The sequence below is a fragment of the Grammomys surdaster genome, unplaced genomic scaffold, assembly GCF_004785775.1.
Source record: "Grammomys surdaster isolate TR1022 unplaced genomic scaffold, NIH_TR_1.0 97, whole genome shotgun sequence".
NCBI lineage: Eukaryota > Metazoa > Chordata > Mammalia > Rodentia > Muridae > Grammomys > Grammomys surdaster.
In genome coordinates this window covers 8,845,896-8,860,808 of record NW_021604576.1, presented here as the reverse complement: position 1 = coordinate 8,860,808, position 14,913 = coordinate 8,845,896, and the positions used below count along the sequence as shown (strand labels likewise).

General features: G+C 38.1%; 1 pseudogene; it reads left to right on the top strand.

The window, feature by feature from the left end:
- Positions 1-6,437: 6,437 nt before the first annotated feature.
- LOC114631643 overlaps positions 6,438-14,913 on the top strand; it is a 31,926-nt pseudogene continuing 23,450 nt past the window's right edge.

Below are 14,913 nucleotides of genomic sequence, written 5' to 3'. Positions count from 1 at the left end.
GGGGAGGGAGGGATGGGGAGGGAGGGAGGGAGAGGGGGAGGGAGGGAAGGAGAGGGGGGAGGGAGGGAGGGAGAGGAGGGGAAGGAGGGAGGGAGAGGAGGGAAGGGAGGGAGGGAGGGAGGGAGAGAGAGAGAGAGAGAGAGAGAGAGAGAGAGAGAGAGAGAGAGAGAGTTCTTGCTTGCATTTTGGCATAGGCAAGCAGCAGATAGGTTGATATGGAATAGTCTACATACTTGGTTAAGGATGCATGCTTAGCTTTCTCAGGTTGGTTCTAAATTGGAAACAGGAACAAAATCTAGGGAAACTGTCCATTGTAATAAAATTATGACAGAATTTGGTGGTTGGCTTATTGGTCTGACTGTCTATGGGTTACAGCTATAGCTTTCTGGTCTGGTCACTGACTCTGATTTATTGGTAGTTGCTGCTAGTTATGGGTCAGAGAGATAAATGAAAGGATGCTTTTTAAAAGAAACCCCTATTACATTTAAAGCAAAACACAGAAGTTGGAGCTTCTCTCAAGGGCAAAGCACAGTGGCTGCCAGTTGAGGGGTAGGAACCAGCTCCGGGTTACACACAGGCTAAATGTTGCCAATACAGAGGCAGATAGCAAAACCTGTAGAGACTTCCTGGAAACCACAGCAGAGATAAGCTACCTCAAGTTCTGCCAAACCTGGCACGGAAGGTCAGCCCTGTCCTGTCCTGTCCTGTCCTGTCCTGTCCTGTCCTGTCCTGTGGAAATTAATGCACTGCATTCATGACATGCAAACCTATGCAGATCTATCTTAGCTGAAACACCTCCCTGAAAGCAAAGGAGGCTGAGGGGGTGGAGAGGGATGAGGGATGGCCAGGAACAGCATAGAGTCTGATCTACAGAACAGTCATCATCAGGGAGACAGAGACAGGCAGATCTCTGTAGATTCTAGACCAGCCTGTTCTACAGAATAAAGTCAGGGTGGGACTCTCTACTGATGGATGCAGCCTCTTACAAATAAGAGTCTGAAATCCAAAATGACTTTTTTTTCCTTAAAAGTATTTTTTAAGTTTTTGCTTAATAATAATTGGGGGGATTCCTTAACAATTTGAAAAGCACATAAATATCGATCTTAAATTGATATAAAGAAAAAGGAAAATATAAGTATATTTAAAAGGTATGTTTATACATTTTGTTATAATTTTGAATTGAAGGATAATGCTTTTCTGTTGCCAAAAAAGCATTTAGCCTTAGGAAAGGTATATTCTGCTAGTCAATGTGGGGACTCAGAGTTGAGGCTGGGGCAGAATTATTTTGCTTTTATCCAATAGAAAAGAAAAGCTATGCTCATGAGAGCTAAAATGGGGTAGAATTTCATGCTGCTCTGAGCAGCCAGCCTGTCTCCTTGGAATACGGGATTTCCACATGAGAACTATGGCAGCTTGTGAGAGCTAACTTCAAAATCAGTGTCAGGCTGGCATGAGGAAGCAGTCTCTAAAACGTGGGTTTCCACCGGAGAGTTGATGATTGCTCTACCTGGCATATGGTGCATGGCCCAAGTCATAAAAACTTAGCAAAAATACTGTGACTTGGGAATATGCTTATACAGTAAATAGAAGGGAATTCAAATGAAATTAAATATAGAGAAAGATATTAATTTAATTTCTATAAAGAGAAAGGAAATATAAGTATATCTATCCACAGAGATATTAATCTCCAAAGATGGGAGAAATAAATGAAAATTGATATAAATGTTTTTAAGAATACATGGATAAATGAATAAATCCAGGCCTTTGATCTCAATGCTTAGGAGACAGAGGCAAAGATAGGTTTCTTGTGAGCCCTAGGCCAACTTAATCTACAAACAAATCTAGGTAAGCTCTGGCTACAGAGAGAATCCCTATCTCAATAAATAGTAATAATTGTTTTAATTATCCAAACGAAGGTGGTTATAAGTGCAGTGGTTATAGCTTTATTATAAATCCTCTATGAGGAAGGTCAAAATAGAGCAGACCTAAAGAAAAAAGAGGCTGCTAAATAAATCAATCTATACCTTTGATGACTATGGGTTGCTGGACCAAGAACACGCTATTTTGGAAGAGAGGTTCTGCATTTGGGTTAACAAAAAAGGAAAAAATGCTTTGGACTTTCTCCAAAGTAATAAGGATCAGATCTGTTAGAAGAAGACCCCCTGAAGACTAAATAGGACTTGTAACAGGATTTACTGATCTCTTTACACTGGAACAGCCTTAAAACTGGTTGATACATAAAAATGTTTCTAGCCAGAACTTGGGCCAATGAATCTTATTGACTACAGAATCCTTAAAATTCATCATGCCATCCTTTCATATGTTCTGAATGAAGCTTTATATTACAATTTGGTTATATGACCAAACTAACTCCTAAACAAAGACAGTTATCTTTCACCTGCTCAAACAAGGAGCAAAAATTGATCCTTAACTGATCTGTGCACCGTGCACATTCCATACGAGTATCTTTCTAGAACTAAATGTAGGTTGCAAGGTTTATGTGTTACAGAATGGAACGCCAAGAGAACAGCCCTGACAAGATTCACCCTCAGGGATGCCAAAACAACCTGCTGTTCTAGCTCCCTGCCTGATCCTGCCTCAACTGATGCTGTTTCCAGAGATTTGCTTCCAGAACAGCTTCAGAAAAGATTGATAATCCCCCATGACCCCTGTTCATCCAGCTTCTCAGACTGTTCTAGTCTGGACTTCAGTTAAGCCCTAAACTTTTGCAACACATAAAGACTGGACAACAAATAATGCCAGCTAGCTTGTCTTAACCATTTTTTCAATTTCCTTTTGGGTCCCAAGCAGTAATTCTTCACCCCAATTCAGCAGGAAGCAATTATAAATAGACTGTTATCTCAATTCCTTACGTTGGGATGGATGGCTTTGGTTATTTTATGAATTATAGATAAGTTGCCATTTTAAGGGATAATTTACAAACAACTATAGTTTTGGACAGGGAAGAAACTAAACAGAGAACTTAGACCCAGAGTTTTCTATCCTCCTTTCTTCTCTATCCTTCTTTCTTTCTTAAGTAGAGGGAAGAGGGTTGAAAAGGAAAAGGGATAATATAATATTATAATAAGGTATATTATAATAAAATAGGGATGAATTATTTAATCCACTCTTAAACAAAAGCATTTTATAGCCATACATATGAAACATACATCTTACATTGATAGAGATCTTGTCAGGGTTTCTATTCCTGCAGAAACATCATGATCAAGAAGCAAGTTGGGGAGGAAAGGGTTTATTCAGCTTACACATCCACATTGCTGTTCATCACCAAAGGAAGTCAGGACTAGAACTCAGGCAGGTTAGGAAGCAGGAGCTGATGCAGAGGCCATGGAGGGATGCTACTTACTAGTTTGCTTCCCCTGGCTTTCTCAGCTTACTTTCTTATAGAAGCCAAGACTACTAGCCCAGGGGTGGGACCGCCCACAATGGGCCCTCCCTGCTTGATCACTAATTGAGAAAATGTCTTACAGATGGATCTCATGGAGGCATTTTCTCAACTATAGCTCCTTTCTCTGAGATAACTCCAGCTTGTGTCAAGTTGACACAAAACCAGCCAGTACATATCTTTACATTTGTACTCAAAATTGAAGCTATATTTTCTTACATTGATATAAAATTTTGTATATTGATACGTTTTAGGTTTTCATTGGTATAAATCTTTGTATATTGAAAGAAAATTTTGTTACTCTTAGATAGGCATTGTGCTTATGCAACTCATTTAAAAATACACGTTAATCCCAGTCTTTTAATTACAAACTGTTTAGGATATTTGAATAATGCAAGTTGATAGTCAGACAGTCAAACTCATGGTCATATCAAATGTTAATCTAGATCATCATTGAAATATACATCCTGGGTTCAACAGATAATAGGTAGTTAGAGACAGGCTATGTTTCTTTTCTTAGATATACAATGACTATATAGATGATCTCTTTTTTAAAGCTTATAGCAGCTTTATTCATAATAGCTAGAAAGTGGAAACAACCTAGATGTCCCTCAACTGAAGAAGAGATAAAGAAAATGTGGTACATTTACACAATGGAGTCTTACTCAGCTATTGAAAACTAAGAAGACATACGCATACACATATAAGAAGCACAGCACACTAAGTAGACAATACCAGAAAAGAAACTCCTCATGAAATATCAGTTAATACACTAAATATATAGCACAAAAAGAGCATAAGAACCTCAAGAGAGTAAATACAAGTGACATATATAGAAAAACCCATCAGAATAAAAGCTGATTTCTTAATCTTTGAATGATTAAGAAATGAATACAGAGCATTCCTCTGAAACACACACACACACACACACACACACACACATACACACATACCTTTTTCTTACTACCTTACAGAACTTTTCTAAAATTGACCACAAACTCAGCAAGTCTCAATAGATATGATAAAAGAAAAATGAAATAACTACCTGCATTCTATAAAACTACCACATAGTTTCAAGCTGGACATCAACAACAACAGAAAGCTTACAAAATTATGGAAACTGAACGACTCTTTCATGAATGAAAAATGTGTGTGTGTGTGTGTGTGTGTGTGTGTGTGTGTGTGAGAGAGAGAGAGAGAGAGAGAGAGAGAGAGAGAGAGAGAGCACACTTGGAGTAGGTACAGAACACATCCATACACTAAGTTCTCAGCACAAAAGAGATTTATTACCCTGGAGGGACAGGCAAGGTGGGGCTGCCTCTGGATCAGACAAGGGCAGATAGCAAGTGTCTTTGCAGGAGTGTGTGTTTAAGGAGAATAAAAAGGGAAAGTCTTCGTTTAGGATGAGTTGGTAAATCTTGATTAGGCAGGTTAGCCAATTAAGCCAAATAATGAATTTTGATTGTTGGACTTTGATGGTTTTTTTTTACCATACAAATGAAGCATTTTATAACTTTGTACCATTTAACTGTTCATCTCCATGTTGTCAATCACGGTAACATATCTTAGAGCAATAAACATACACAGAGGAAAAGTTTTTATTTAGGCCCCAGTTTGGAGATTACAGCTCAGAATTAACTCATCTCTTTTCTTTGAGGATGGGAAGAACCAACACAACACTTCTACAGAGTGAGGTGGGATGAAACTGTTATCCTCATTTTTGGCACAAAAACAAGAAACAGAAAAAGGAAGCACTCAAGAGAGTATGGTATTATAGTCCCCATCAAGAGCATGGTCATAATAACAAATACCACCACTGGGGTTCATTCAGTCCACATCTTCAAACTGGCATTTGTCTGGACTGGCATAGGTTCAAGATATTAACACAAATCTTTGGAATTATTCCAGATTCAAGTCACACCACTGCAGGTTATTATATTTATGCATATATAGGTGAAAATTAGTAGAAGTAATTTTTATTAAGTCATGAGGTAGTGTCCAATGGATCAAAATTTCTCTCAAAAATGCAAAGTGATATTGTTAACAGTATGATATGAATTTGTTCAACATTTTCAGTATAGGTGTCATGCAGTTTGAGCTTACAAAGAGCTCAGGAACTACAGAAAGTGATGTAAATTGCCCACAGAGACAAAATAATATAAATATTATAAAATAGCAAATAGCATGATTTCATATAAAGAATTAATAAGCGAACATGTAATACAATACTCTCAAAATGTTAACAATGAAAATATCTAATAATGAAGGGAAATATATAATTAGATTAGAAACCACATAACATCTAACTCCAAAGTTACAAATCACTGCTCCTCAGGTAGATGGGGGTGCCTGACAACATAGGGGATTAACATCTATTATTTTCAGGCCAATTGACCTGAGGTAGGGTGCTTATTAATGAATGATATATGAAATGCTGGCAGTATTATAATGATTTGGTACAATGGAAAGAAATAACTTTTATGAGTCTTTTTTCCTGTTCGATTAGCAGAAGAAAACTGCTCTTGTCCTTAAAAAAAATCATCGAAAATATATGTTTTAGGTTTTAAACTATATGGCTAATATATGGATTTCCATCCACAGTAGTTTTTTATATTTTAACATTTATACTTATAGAAAATTTAATTTTTCATATATACATAATGAAAGAAGCAAGGTATCTCCACTCTACCCACCTCCATTTGCCTCCAGCCCTACTTAGCTCATAAACAACTTGTCCACACCCACTACACACTTCTCGGGTAAACAATGTTAGCCAGAATCAATCAGACTTTGCTGAAACAGACACAGCCAATCCCCAGAAAAGACAAGCTACCCCCACTGCCCTTTTTTCCTGCTTATGTTTTTATGCTTAAAATGGCTGTGGGCCACTGCTTGAGAGTCGTGGTTTCAGCTCCTGAGTCTGGTCATTTCCCTAATGGATTAGCCTTAGAAATCAGCTATTAAAAAAAAAAAAAGTTTCTGCCCAGGAGAATCCACGTTGAATAACAGAGCATTTAGCTCCTCTGTCAAAATGAATGGGAACCAGAATTTGGATGTTTATAACCAAAAAAAGCAGACTTTCATCCAGCACTTCTCCCAAATTGTCAAGGTGCTGATTGAGGATGAGCTGGGACACCCAGCTACAGGAGATGCTATTGCCAAGCTCAAGGAGGTCTTGAAGTACAGTGCCGTAGGAAGCAAGTGCAATCAGGGTTTGACCGTGGTACAAGCTTTCCAAGAGCTGGTGGAGCTACGGAAACAGGATGCTGAGAGTCTTCAGAAGGCTCTCTGACTGTGAACTTGTATGTAGAACTTCTCCAGGCTTTCTTCCTCGTGCCGGATAACATCATGTACTCTTCCCTCACTCACCGGGGGTAGGTCTGTTGGTATCAGAAGCCAGGCATAAGCTTAGATGCCATCAACGATGCTCCGCTTCTGGAAGCCTCCATCTACTGCCTGCTGAAGTTCTACTGCAGGGACCAACCTACTACCTGAACCTGCTGAAGCTCTTTATGCAGAGTTCCTTTTAAGACTGAGATTAGGGAGACTGTAGACCTCAGCACAGCATCACAGGGCCATGTGGATCTTGGTAGATATACGGCTGCTCTGAGTGCAGTGGCTCCTCTAGGATGACTCAGGAGTCAGTATCTCCACAGGACAGGAGCAGACCCTGGACTTTGATGTTTTGATAATTGGACCTTAGTGAACAGTCTCAAGAATGAGTCAGTAGTCAAATAAGGGAATAGACCTTGGGGGCTAGCTTTAGGAATGTAATCTAAAGGTTTAGCAAGGGAGGGGGAGGGAAAAGAGCAAAATTAGTTGGTGCCATGTTTGCAGTGCTCAGAGCTGTTAGAGAGCCCTTCAAAAACAGAAATCAAGAAAGGAATGAAAGTCTTTCTAGAATTCAGTGAATATGAATGAATACACAGCATGCCCAAACTTATGAAACATATTGAAAATAGTGCTTAGAAGAAAGTTTCTGGCAATAAGGGCCTACATTAGAAAAAAATGGAGATATCTCCTACTAGCAATGTAATAGCACATCAGAAAACTCTAGAACAAAAAGAAGTAATCATATCCAAAAGGAATAGATGCCAGGAAATAATCAAACTCAGGGCTGGAATCAAAAAATTAGAAACAAAAAGAACAATACAAAGAATCAATGAAACAAAGAGTTGGTTCTTGGAGAAAATCAACAAAATAGATAAATCCTTATTCAAAGATAGAGAATAATTAAATTAACTATGTCAGAAATGAAAAAAAATACATAACAACAGACACAGAGGAAATCCAGAGAATCACAAGGACTTACTTCAAACACCTGTACTTCACCAACTTGGAAAATTTACAAATGGATAATTTTCTCCATGAGTGCCACTGGTCAAGATCAGATAAACAGTTTAAATAGACAATCATTAAAAACTCATCCCCCAACCCCCAAAAGCCCAGGACATAATGGTTTTACTTCAGAATTCTACCAGACTTTCAAGGAGGAGTAAATGACAACTCCTCAAATTAGTCTACAAAAAGAAACAGAAGGGACATTGCCTAATTCATTTTAGGAGACCACAGTTAACCTAATACCCAAACCACCTAAAGACCCAACAAAGAAAGAGAATTATAGACCAATTTCTCTCATAAACACACAATTCCCAGCTATACCACTCTTGAGCATATACCCAAACGGCACTCCATCCTACCACAGTGACAGTTTCTCAGCTATGTTCACTTGGCTTTATTTATAATATCCAGAAATTGAAAACAACCCAGATGTCTCTTGAAAGAAGAATGGATAAAGAAAATGTGGGACATTTTCACAATGTCCCACATTTTAAAAAATGACACCATGAAATTTGTAGGCAAATGGCTGAAACTAGAAAACCCATCTTGAGTTAAGTAAACCCAGATCGAGAAAGATAAATATGATAGTATTTTTATAGAACTCATTATTGTAACAAGTGAGTCTTTGATTCTTGTACATGTTCTTGGGATTCTTTTCCTCATGTTGGGTTGCCCTGTTCAAGTTTGACATGATAGCTTTTGTTTCATCTTATTGTAGTAAGAATTCTAGATTTTTGGTTTCTTTAAAAATCAGATGTAGAGGAAGGCTACTGATTTGTTTGAGTTGATTTTATATCCAGCCACTTTGGTGAAGTTGTTTATCAGGTTTAGGAGTTCTCTGGTGGAAGTTTCAGGGTCACTTAAGTATACTATCATATCATCTGCAAATAGTAATATTTTGACTTCTTCCTTTCCTATTTGTATCCCTTTTGACTTCCTTTTGTTGCCTAATTGCTCTGGCTGGGACTTCCAGTACTATATTGAATAGGTAGGGAGAGAGTGGGCAGCCTTGTCTAGTCCCTGATCTTAGTGGGATTGCTTCAAGTTTCTCTCCATTTAGTTTGATGTTGGCTACTGGTTTGCTGTAAATTGCTTTTACTGTGTTTAGGTATGGGCCTTGAATTCCTGATCTTTCCAAGACTTTTATCATGAAGGGATGTTGAATTTTGTCAAATGCTTACTCAGCATCTAGCCAGATGATCATGTGGTTCTTTTCTTTGAGTTTGTTTATATACTGGATTACATTGATAGATTTCCATATATTGAACCATCCCTGCATTCCTGGGATAAAGCCTACTTGATCATGATGGATGATTGTTTTGATGTGTTCCTGGATTCGGTTTTCGAGAATTTTATTGAGTATTTTTGCATTGATATTCATAGGGAGATTGGTCTGAAGTTTTCTTTCTTTGTTATATCTTTGTGTGGTTTAGGTATGAGAATAATTGTGGCTTCATAGAATGAATTCATAGTGTTCCTTCTGTTTCTATTTTGTGGAATAGTTTGAATAGAATTGGTATTAGGTCTTCCTTGAAGGTCTGATAGGATTCTGCACTAAAACCATCTGGTCCTGGGCTTTTTTTTTTTTTTTTGTGAGGGTTAATTTTTACTGCTCTTTTTTTTTTTTTTTAGGGGTAATGTGACTGTTTAGATGGTTTACCTACTCCTGACTTAACTTTGGTACCTGGCATCGGTCTAGAAAATTTTCCATTTCATCCAGATTTTCCAGTTTTGTTGAATATAGGCTTTTGTAGTAGGATCTGATGATTTTTTGGATTTCCTCAGTTTTTGCTGTTATGTCTCTCTTTTTAGTTCTGATTTTATTAATTTTTATACTTTCTCTCTGCCCTCTGATTAGTCTGGCTAAGGGCTTATCTTTCTTGTTGATTTTCTGATAGGGTGCAAGGGATTATTTCAGTCTTTTTGTATCTGTTGAGGCCTGTTTTTCGACCAATTATATGATCTGTTTTGGAGAAGGTACCATGAGGTGCTGAGAAAAAGATATATTCTTTTGTTTTAGGATGAAGTGTTCTAGAGACATCTGTTAAATCCATTTGGTTCATAATTATGTTAATTTCGCTGTGTCTCTGTTCAGTTTCTGTTCCCATGATCTATCCATTGCTGAAAGTCGGGTGTCGAAATCCTCCACTATTATTGTGTGAGGTGCAATGTGTGCTTTGAGCTTTAGTAAAATTTCTTTTATATATGTGGGTGCTCTTGCATTTGGAGCATAGATGTTCAGAATTGAGAGTTCATCTTGGTAGATTTTTCTTTGATGAGTATGAAGTGTCCTTTCTTATATTTTTTTGATAACTTTTGGTTGAAAGTGGGTTTTATTCTAAATTAGAGTGGCTACTGTAGCTTGTTTCTTGCAACCATTTGCTTGGAACATTGTTTTCTATCCTTTTACTCTGAGGTAGTGTCTGTCTTTGTCACTGAGGTACATTTCCTGTATACAGCAAAATTCTGGGTCCTGTTTATGTATCCAGTCCATTAGTCTACGTCTTTTTATTGAGGAATTGAGTCTGTTGATGTTAAGAGATATTAAGGAAAAATGCTGCTTCCTGTTATTTTTGTTATTAGAGGTGGAATTATGTTTGTGTAGCTATCTTCTTGTGAGTTTGTTGGAAGATTACTTTCTTGCTTTTTCTAGGTTGCAGTTTCCCTCCTGTGTTGGAGTTCTCCATCTATTGTCCTTTGTAGGGCTGGATTTCTGAAAAGATATTGTGTAAATTTGGTTTGTCATGGGATATCTTGGTTTTTCCATTTATAGTGATTGAGAGTTTTGCTGGGTATAGTAGTCTAGGCTGGCATTTGTGTTACCTTAGGGTCTGTATGATGTCAGTCCAGGCTCTTCTGGCTTTTATAGTCTCTGGTGAGAAGTCTGGTGTAATACTTATAGGTCTGCTGTTATATGTTACTTTACCTTTTTCCCTTACTGCTTTTAGTATTTTTTCTTTGTTTTGTGCACTTGATGTTTTGATAATTATGTGACAGGAGGAATTTCTTTTCTGGTCTAGTCTATTTGGAGTTCTGTATATTTCTTGTATGTTCATAGGCATCTCTTTCTTTAGGTTAGGAAAGTTTTCCTCTATAATTTTGTTGAAGATATTTACTGGCCTTTTAAGTTGGGAATCTTCACTCTCATCTGTACCTATATCCTTAGATTTGGTCTTCTAATTGTGTCCTGGATGTCCTGGATGTTTTGGGTTAGGAGCTTTTTGCATTTTGCATTTTCTTTGACAGTTGTGTCAATGTTTTCCATGGTGTCTTCTGCACATGAGATTCTTTCTTCTGTCTCTTGTAATCTGTTGGTGATGCTTGTGTCTGTTACTCCTGACCTCTTCCCTAAGTTTTCTATCTCCAGTGTAGTCTCCCTTTGAGATTTTTTTTTATTGTTTCAACTTCCATTTTTAGATCCTGAATGGTTTTCTTCCTTCACCTGTTTCATTGTGTTTTCTTGCAAATTTTTTTTTTTTTTTGGTTTTTTGAGACAGAGTTTCTCTGTCTGGAAAACACAGAAAACACAGGGTTTCTGTGTAGCCCTGGCTGTCCTGGAACTCACTCTGTAGACCAGGCTGGCCTCGAACTCAGAAATCCGCCTGCCTCTGCCTCCCAAGTGCTGGGATTAAAGGTGTGCACCACCACTGCCCAGCTTCTTGCAATTCTTTAAGAGATTTTTGTGTTTCCTCTTTAAGGGCTTCTACCTGTTTATCTTTGTTCTCCTGTACTTCTTTAAGGGAGTTATTTATGTCCTTCTTAAAGTCTTCTATCATCATTATGAGAAGTGATTTTAAATCTGAATCCTGCTTTTCTGGTCTGATGGGCTGTCCAGGACTTGCTATGGTGGGAGAACTGGGTTCTGATGATGCCAAGTAACTCTGGTTTCTGTTGCTTATGTTCTTGTGCTTGCCTTTCTCCATCTGGTTAACTCTAATGCTATCTGCACCCATATCTCTGACTGGAGCCTGTCTTTCCAGTTGTTTGGCTTGTGTCAGATCTCTTCAGAGTCCAGATGTCTCTGTGATCCTGTGATCCTGAGCTCCTGGGTAGAAGAGCTCCTGGGATTCAATCTGCCTCTGGTGTTCTGAAATCCTGCTGCTCTGAGTGCAGTGGTTCCTCTAGGATGGTTCATGATATGGTTTCTTCATGGGAGCAGACCAGCTAGGTGTCTGCCCCATCCCAAAGGGTATATAGATGATCTTTAAAAAATCTCAGAGATTCGCAGAATATGACATTTAAAGATGTTTTTATTAATTTAAGGCCTTTTGACATTGAGATATGTCCTGAGAGTACTCCTATTCTACTTCAAAGAAGATTGTGAGCATCAAAAACCTCCATATGGAGTTGCTTCACTTGTGGCAAGCTAGCCACTGGGCAAGAAAAGCTCTAACTTCATCTGCAGATAAAATGCTGGCCAAAATGGACAACAAAATGCAAGCTAGTCGACTGCTAAGCTCTACCAGGGCAGGGTAAGCTAGTCCTTCATAATTTCAGGTTCACTTAAGGTCTGTCAGATGTTCTGGGCCAGAAGGATGAAGACAGATGCTCCAATGTTATGAAAAAATATTGGGGACTGTCCAGGCAGTCAGCTGTCTCTGTCATTTCCTTAATTTTTGGAAGCTGCTTTCTTGTCCTTCCTGCATACTAAAGTAATATTTGTTCCTTCTCCAGTCTCTGAAGAGGTTGAAGAGTATAGTTATATTCTCATAATTAAATTTAAGTTGTTTAGGATTTTTAGAAAATGGTTTTAGGATAATGTATAAGTTAAGATAAATAATTTAGATACAAAATTATAACTCACCAAGATAAGATAGATGATAAAATACTCTAAATTGCCAAATATAAATGGACTGTACATTATAAATGTATTTCATACCTTACAGTTTTCATAATTGTTATATTTGAAAGAATAAAAAAGGTTTTAATTGAACTAAAAAGGGGAATTGTAGACAGATCAACTTGTGTATTGTATGGATAGCGTGCCTGTCAATTAAAAAGCCTATGACCTATGGTGCAGGAAATAGAGGAGAAAGAATTCTGGAATAGAAGGAAGTGAGGGGAGGACTTCTAAAAGAGATGAGGAAATGGATGGATGCATGGTTCCTGGTTCCTGAGTATAAGAAACCAGTCATAAGGCAAAATGTAGGTTAAATTAGATGGATATCTTTAGTTCTGATCTAGTCAGAGTAGAGCCTAGCTATATGGCAAAGGTATTTGTAAATATAATTTTAGTTTGACTCTTATTTCTGGGAGCATGGGGGTGGGAGGCAGAATCAGAACTTAACATCAATGTGTGTGTGTGTGTGTGTGTGTGTGTGTGTGTGTGTGTTATTGTGTACATATGAGTTCCAGGACCCTCAGAGGTCAGAGACATTGGTTCCCCAGGAGCTGAAGTTATAAGCTATTGTGAGATACTCAACCAGACTCAAGTCCTGTATAAGGGCAATAAATGTCCATTCACCCAAACTCTGCCCTAACCCCTTTTGAGACAGGGTCTCATTATGCAGTCTGGCTTGACCTAAAACTCACTTTGTAGTTTTAGGTTGACCTTGAACTGACAGAGATACTGCCTCTGCCTCCATAGTGCTGTAATTAAGGTATATGTAACTATGCTCTTAATTATAGTTTTAATCTTAATTGTTTATTGTCCCAACACAGAAAAGTTAGGTGGTATGTGTATGTACATATTTTAATTAATTAATTAATTTGAGATGGGCATCTTATGGCATTGATCAAGATGGTCACAAACTTTATGGACTCAAGTTTCTCTTCAGCCTCTGTTCTAGGCTTTGATTTTTTTGAAACCCTACTTTTAATAACACTTCTTAAATACTTCAACATCCCTTCTATCCCACCATCCAAAAGTAAAGTAGAAAGGATGGTAAATAGGACAAGGGGATGTGGACCTGTTTAGAAGTAGTTCCTTGGGACAATTTCAATCTCTGTTTGTCAGGATACCAGGAGTCCAGTTCAGTAGTGTCAGAATAGCAAACAGCAGTGGTGACAGAATCTAGCAGAAACTGCCAGTCCTCTGCAGCCCAAGTCAGCACCAGTGACCAAGACAAGCCAGGAAGCCAGGAGAAGTTCTCTACTGTGCTTCTCTTAAGGAAGTGAACATCAGCGAAGATGGAGACATGCGATCAACGAAGTGTTACAAAGCAAACTATGTAAATGCACAGCCAGTGTCTGTTGAGTCTTATTTATACTTTCTCCAAACATCATGTGTCCTTCCATGGAGGTTAACTCAGTAAAATACCATGTGAGGTGGCCTCGCCACCTAAGTCTGTCTTAGCAAAATACCACATGAGCCTGTATCACCTAACATATCCAGAAGCTTGCACTATAATCTGCTTTCTAAGTAGCTGAGACCAGCGTAAGCCTCTAAACCCACCTTGTGCTTATATTCTTCACAACACTCACCAGTAGAACTCAATGTGCAACACATAGAGCAGTACAAAGTTTCTAGAAGATGAAATATCTTTAAGTTTTTCTAAGACAAAAATTATAGCAGCCCATACAGAGAAAATGCGCTAAGAATATCCTAAGAGCAGTATCACATTTTGGTCTTAGTAATTACTCTGGTCACTTCACAAAACGATGCTGAGAAATGAGGTGGACACTTGTTGCTTTTCCGCTTGGATGATTTCCGATTAGTGATAACCACACTGCACTCTCAGCTCTCATTGTCATTGGTGAGATAAGAATCCTTCCCAGTCGTAGGCAGGAGACTGAGGCTCAAGCCAATCAATACAACACATTTTGAGACCACAGTGATTAATTCAAATGGGTTCATGACCTAAACTGGCCTGATCAAAGTAAATTTCATGGTTTTTAATGAGAATGTTGGAACAAATACTGTCATACTTTCCTATTGGATGTGAGCCAGGGAAAACTGTGACCCTCAGGTCCCCTAACTGCCATTTTGTAACCATAGGAGTTTTGCAAGCCTGTATAAGGATAAGACAGTGGAGGTCAAGCAATAAGACCATCAGTCAAAAAACAGAACCCTTATTGAAAAGGATAACATCCTTTGAATCTGAATATTTTCTGTTTAGAGCTGTCTAGTATTTTTCTAATTGTTGAACAATTGGGAAAAGCACAAAGACAATCCAAAAAGGCCTTAAAAGCAAATAACCCCATGGCTCACAATCTTCCCACTCAAG